This window comes from Camellia sinensis, chromosome 3 (assembly GCF_055761805.1).
Source record: "Camellia sinensis isolate YWXY chromosome 3, ASM5576180v1, whole genome shotgun sequence".
Lineage (NCBI taxonomy): Eukaryota > Viridiplantae > Streptophyta > Magnoliopsida > Ericales > Theaceae > Camellia > Camellia sinensis.
In genome coordinates, this window is record NC_138963.1 from 203,888,646 (window position 1) to 203,896,186 (window position 7,541).

The window sequence follows — 7,541 nt, forward strand, 5'->3', positions numbered from 1 at the left end:
GAAAAAAAAAATTGTTAAAAAAAAGACAATGGCTACAAAAAAAGAAACGGTCATATTTTTATGTTTCAACGGCTATAAAGAAAAAATATATATATTTTTTCTTCTCTATATAAATACAAATCCCCAATCTCAATTTCACTTCACAACAAGCCTCACAAATTATTGTTTTCTTTTTCTCCTCCATTTTTCTCAATTTCATTTCACAACAAACCTCTCAAATTACATTTTTATTTATAGTTTTTTCACACAATTACTATGGAAGGTTCATCAAAAACAAAGAGAGGAAAATCATTCACCATTGATGAAGATATGGCACTTTGTAAAGCTTAGTGTCACATTTCCGAAGACCCAATTGTTGGCAATCTTATACTCACTTTTCGGAGATAATTTATGGAAATTACTGCTCACTTCGGAATGATTAGTCAAAAACATAAGTGTCTATTCAAGCTCGATGGAGTATAATCATGAAATGTTCTAACAAATTTCGTGGATGTTTAGCGCAAATCAAAAATTTAAACCCAAGTGGGATGTCTCAAGTTGATATAGTAAGATTTTATCTTCAATTATTATGTTACTTTTTCATTTCATGTTGCATTAAAATTAATTAATTAATTAATTTAATATTTTATTGATACAGATGATTCAAGAAAAACTTTTATACAATCAAGATGAAAAGAAACATTTTGCTTTTGAATATTGTTGGCCAATCTTACAAAACAATATCAAGTGACAAGATGTAGCTCCTACGACCATAGTGAAGTTAAGAATACATACACCGTTTTCCCCTAATTCAACCCTCGAATCCCCTATGGATAATTGCATTTCTATTGAAGACGACAATAGTCCAAGTATTGGTAACAATCCAACTGTTGGTAATAATCCAATTGGTGAAGGTAGTGTCTCTGCAAAAAGTAAAGGCCTATGGGTAGGAAATCTGCAAAAGAATTGCTTCGGAAAAGTCAATCTGTTGAAGCTGAAGTCCACAAATTTAAGAATTTGTTGGAAACATTTAACTAACACCTTACTAAGAATGAAATGAAATGAAAAAAAAAAAAAAAAAAAAAAAAAAAAAAAAAAAAAAATTGAAAGTGAAGAGAAAATGATTCAAACATTGTAGAAGATGAAAGAATTTGAGATTAAAAAGGAAGAACATTTATAGAAAATAAAAGAACTTGAGAACAAAAAAGAAGAACATTTGGTAATAACTACGGACATTTCTCATTTGGACCTTCAAATGAAAGTGTATTACATAATGCATAAAAATGAGATTTTTGTCAAGTGATCCGCACATGTTAACAATTCAAATTACTATTTTCCCCTGCCTCTTGATGAATAATTATGGAAGAATGTGTTTTTTGCAATGTCATTTATTTGTCAATGTAATTTTTATTATTTCTTTTTAAATATAATTTTTATTTTGCAATGTAATGTAGTGGTCCATGTAATTTTAATGTAGTTAATAATTATTTTTTAAAATTTTGTAGTCGTATGTTTTTTTGGTAGAGTGAATTATATTTTTTTTTAAATCAATTTTTTCAATTTTTTATATTTGTCTAATCGGCTATAATGTAAATATTTTATTTTTTTAAGAAAAAGTTTGAAAAAAGTCACAAAAGACAAAAAAATAAATAATAAAAAAATACTAAAAATGTATATCCAAATAACACCGTTTGGGAAGAGTTAGATTGAGTTTTTTTAGCTATTTTAGCCACAAAAGACAAAATAGGCTATTTTAGTCACAAAAAACAAAATATCACATCCAACCTATAATCATTACTCTTCTCTCACAAAAAAAGTCAAAAAAGTCAAAAAGTCATTCTCAAACTAAGCTTTTTAGCCCAGGCTAAAATAGCCAAAAAAACCAAAAAGTCAAAAAGCCAACCCACTTCCCAAACCAACCCAAAATGGGAAGAAAAATTAGTTGAGATTTGACAAAATAACATGTGACCATTGAAGTATCATTGCTATAATTTGACAATTTACTACTATTTATTATCAAATCATAACAAGATCAAATCAATAGAAATGTGAAATGCTCTAGAGTTCTGAAAATTATTTCCCAGCTTAAGGTTAAAGTCACCAACAAGAAAAGGAAAAAAAAATACATATTTTGATGTGAAAAAATAATAATAATAATATTGACAAAATTTTAATAGTGTTTAAATCAATTCAACCACTATTAAAATCTTATCAATATCCTCATCTGAATAATTAAAATATTTAACTTAATAATTATGTAACACTCATTCGTAGCCATGTGTCATTTTCAGGACACATCATGTTCCATCTCTCTCATTCGTCCATCATCTTCTTCCACCATTACTATCTCTATATCAATCTAATCATAACCTCATCGTCACCCACATCTCCCTGCTTTATCACATATGACTTCACCTAATAGTAGTCACGTCAAGTCCTCCCATTCAAAATTTAAAAAAAATATATATATATATATATATATATATATAAATCATTAAAATATCTATTTTATGATGGCTCAAAATAAGAGATTACACGACAAATATATGTTATGAATGAGATTTTGAGCCAAAATGAAACAAAGATGATGAGGTTGTAAAAAAGCCTAGAAGGTTAATTAATTTTATTTTTTGTGTGTTTGATTTTGTTGATTTTAACATAAAATTGCTGACTTAGCCTCCGTTTGGGAAGTGGATTGGCTTTTTGGCTTTTTGGCTTTTTTGGCTATTTTAGTCTCGGCTTAAAAGCTTGGTTTGGGAAGGGCTTTTTGGCTTTTTTGAGTTTTTTTGTGAGAGAAGAATGTAATGATTATGGGTTGGATGTGATGTTTTGTTTGTTATGGCTAAAATAGCCTATTTTATTTTTTGTGGCTAAAATAGCCAAAAAAACCTCCAACCCACCTTCCCAAACGGTGCCTTAGATATAAATTTGGGTGTGATTGGTATGAAGATTGAGTAGATGTGAGCCACATATGGCTTGTTTGTGGATGGAGCACTAAGTTTGCAGGGGACAGTGGAAGGGGTGATTAGAAAGGGTGGTATAGAATTAGGACGTTACCAATTGCAATTTCTTTGGCTGACTAAGCTTCATTTAGGAATTAATTATTTTACTAGTTGATTTTTTAATTTTTTTATAAAACGTTGTGAAAAAAAAAATTAAAAATGATATGATAAGTTACAATTTTTTTTAACAATTTTTAACTGAAAATTATAATTTTCAAACGGCATCGTAGGGTTGGGTGTAGTTTGTGAGATATAAGACTATCAAAAACACATACAACGATACAACCAATGAGTGAGCTCTTACCTACACTCGGAGGAGGTGGTGGATATCAATGACACAATGACTTAGGCCTAGGTTGGGATGTTAGATAAAAATTTAAAAAGTCAAAAAGTTATAAAAAAAAAAAAAAAAAAGATAGAGTAAAAAAATCATCACTATTTATAAATTAAAAATAAAAAAAATTAATATACATAATATTTTAATACAAACTAACTTTATAACTTTACACTGTTCTCAGTACTGAATTGATGGGAAAGTACGGTGAAAAAAAAAAAATTACATATATATATTCACTAAGTTGGACGGTAATATTGGGCTCATGAGTGCCCACCACGAGTCCCGTTTTGATAATCCGAACCGTTCAATGTGTAGAACTCGTCCAGTACTATATGCTTTTAAAAAATCATATTAATCGGATATCGTTAATTACATGATCAAATCAGTTTTGTATAAAAATTGGATGGTGTTATAGTTAACGGTTGACAAAAAAAACTAATCCGATCAGATAGTTATAGATATCCGATCAACGTGATTTTTTACAAATATATAATACTCGACGAGTTGTACACATTGACGGTTCTGATTAGCAAAACGAGACCGGTGATAGCCCCCACTGGCCAAGGACCACCATCCAAATGGTTGCCCGTAAAGGAGGCAACCATTTCCTATTACACCACTCTGCAAACTTTGCTGCCACCGTACAGCCTACACTGTCAAAACTTTTCCTACACACTAAATTATAAATTTTTGTAATACACATTTTTTTCATAAAAAGTCAAAAAGTTAACTCAAACATCTATATTTTTTTCCTAAACTTTTTAGTCAAAAAGATAAAAAGTACACTTATTTAAGATATCCAAACAAATCCTTAATATACTATGTTTTACCTTCGAGCAAAACACTATGCTTGGTTATCATTTTTCAAAAGTACTTTTCAGAAAATTTTACTTTCTTATTTTTTGTATTTTTTTTGTTTTTACTGAATTTTTTTAATATTTTGAACAATTTTTTTAATTTTTAGACATACCTAACATAAATATACCTAAAAAGTAAAAAATAAAATTGAAAAAAACCATTTAAAAATTCACTAAATACCAAATATACAAAAAAAAAATTAAAATTCAGTATATTTTTTATTTTTTTATGTATTTATTAATTTTTAAAAATATTTTTTCACAAATTTTTTACTTTTTAGATACATCTAAATAAGGTGTATCTAAAAAAATAAAAAAAATATTTAAAATTTTAAAAATATTTACTAAAAACAAAAAAAAACTAAAACTAAAAAATTTAATTTTTAAAAAATTTAATTCAAAAAATTCAAACCAAACACTTGCTTATGGAGAATGAAGGTGTGGTTGAGGAATCTATTAGTGATGGGATGGTTTTGGCTGGAAGGAAATAAATAGTGGGATTGATGACGTGAACAAAATGATCCTTTTACCCAAAAATAAAAATCTATTGTTGGTATATACTTTTTATATATATATATATAATGAAGGACATATATGTAATTTCAACCTTACTATTAGTTTCATTAACAGATAAAACAGATATATTCTGACAGAGAAAGTAAACCTAATTTCCAAAACAAACACGAAAGATGTGATGTGTTAAGTAGTTTAATTTATTTTGTTGCCGACTGAATTCCCAAGTTGGCCAATTGTCCAAACACCACACATTCCCATCTCTCTCTCTCTCTCTCATTTGGTAATCTCATTTGGTAATCAAAGTCTGCACAGCGAAGAATGTCCATATAAAACTTTTCTTAAGTGTGCAACTTACATTTTACACTTACGTCTTTCTGTTTACTATCCTATTTTATGTTTACACCTTCCACTTACACCTTTTGTGTTGGTTACATATAAGCTATGTTTGTTTGGGTGGACATGAGCTTGGAATTGGACTAATAGTCCAATAAAATTATTAATCTGATGTTTGGTTAAACAATTGAAGTAGGGATTAATTATTTTTAAACTTGACTATTAGTTAAGATAGGATATATAATCCAACAGATTCGTAGTCCTAGGACTATTAGTCATGGGAATGTTAATCCAGTCCGCCCAAACAAACATGGCCATAGTGTGTAACCTTAAGAAGTTACACACCATAACAACACCCTGCCCATCTATTCACTTCAAAATCTCTCTCTAATTTGGTAATCAAAGTCTTCACAGTGGAGAATGTCCTTCCATTCACTTCAAAATAAATAAATAAATAATAATAATAATAAACTTGGCAATGTATCCCCTTCATTTGGTGAATTTCATACGAACCCTTTCTTTGATCTCTTTTCTGCCAGCTTCAAAATCTGCTCATAACTCTGTTGGGACACTTTCTGAAATATCTACGCTGTAAATGTTTTGTGTTCTACTTTTAAAAAATTATAATTTTAGGAGGATTATATATATTTTTATAAGATTTTTTTATTGATAAATCTCATTTAGAGGTGTTTTAATATAATAAATTCACCAAGAAAAATTATAAAATAATTAGTCCCATGTATTTATATTTTTATTTCATATGGTCCTTTTTCTTGATTTATATTGTTTGTGTGGACTATTATACTCTTATGTCTATTGTTGATATATATTATATAAAAAAAAGATATACACATTTCCTTGTTGTTACTATTTTTATTTTGATAGTTATTATTGTTCACGTTTTTCTTTTTGATCAGTTTGATTCACATTTGTGGTATTGTTTCATTGGGTTACAGTTTTAAAACTCTCTATTTGGTAGGGCTTAGAAACTCTAATTTACACATGGTGATGAAATAATATTATGTTTCTCTATTGTTGTGGTGAAACTTTGTATTCCTCCATTATCACTTTGTGTTCATCCATTGTTGCTCTGTGTTTGAAACGCTATGTTTCTCCATTGCTGAAGGTTAAAACTCTATTTATGTTCAGTCAATTTTGTTACAAACATATTCTTTAAAGGTGGGTTTGGTTTGATTTGGATCAGTGAAATGGCAAAATTACATAGATTGTTAAAGATAGTGAAAATAATAAAGATGTTGAAATGAAGATGAGTATGTGAGTGATATTTTTTTTGCTTTTAAAAGTGATTGAGTTTTTTTTTTTTTTTAATTTCTAATTCTATTGCTGTCATTTTTTTTTTTTTTTTTGTCAATCATTATGAATGTTCACATTTTACGTTATTTGAAAGTCTGAGAAATAAGTATTGAAATATAGATATGAACATAATTATATATTTTGCAAGATGTGAATGTTCACATATTATTGGTTATTTGTTATTATACTTCTTGTTTGAACAATCATTTTTTATTACCATTAAACAATAGAAATAGTTATTTTTTTCTTTCAATTTTGTTTCATGTTGCAGTCTGAATGTTCACATTGGTATGAATTTAGTTTTTCTAAAGTTAGTTGTATATTAATTGTAAATTGTGAACATTCACATTATATTTTGGCATGATTTTTTTTTTTTGAAATTTTTTTCGAAAGTTAGTTATATTTTGTTTTTTTTTTTTTTTACAATGCTTGTTGGTTCAACAATCATTTTTGTTACCATTGAACAATAGAAATAATCAATTTTCACTTTTTTCAATTTTATTTAATATTTTCACGTTACAGTGTGAATATTCACATTGGTATGAGTTTATTTATTTTTTAATTAGTTGTATATTAATTGTAAATTCTGAACATTCACGTTGTGATTTGATATAAGTTTTATTTTTTGGAAAGTTAATTGTATGTTTGTTGTTTTTGTTATTATATTTGTTAGTTAAACAATCATTTTTGTTACCATTGGACAATTGAAATAGTCGATTTTCACTTTTTTTAATTTTGTTTTACGTTTTCACGTTACAGTGTAAATGTTTACATTGGTATAAGTTATTTTTTGAAGGCTAGTTATATGTTAATTATAAATTGTGAACATTCATATTATATTTTGGTATGAATTTTGTTCTTTCGAAGGTTAGTTGTATATTTGTTATTTATTGTAAACATTCACATTATATTTTAATGTGTGTTTTATTTTTTCAAAAGTTAACTATACGTTTGTTGTTTACTATGAACATTCACATTATATTTTGATTTTCATTCAGATTTTTTGTTGCTTTATTTTTAAAATTTTCAAATTATAATTAGGTTCAAAATTCATAATTTGAGATTTTCTCCTTAGAATGTGGAAGAGATTTTCTCCATGGAATGAGGGAAAGATTTTCTCTTTAGAATGAGGGAGAGATTTTCTGTATAAAATGAAGGACTATTGTTATGTATTAGTTTCAAAATAGCAACATGTGAAAAAAA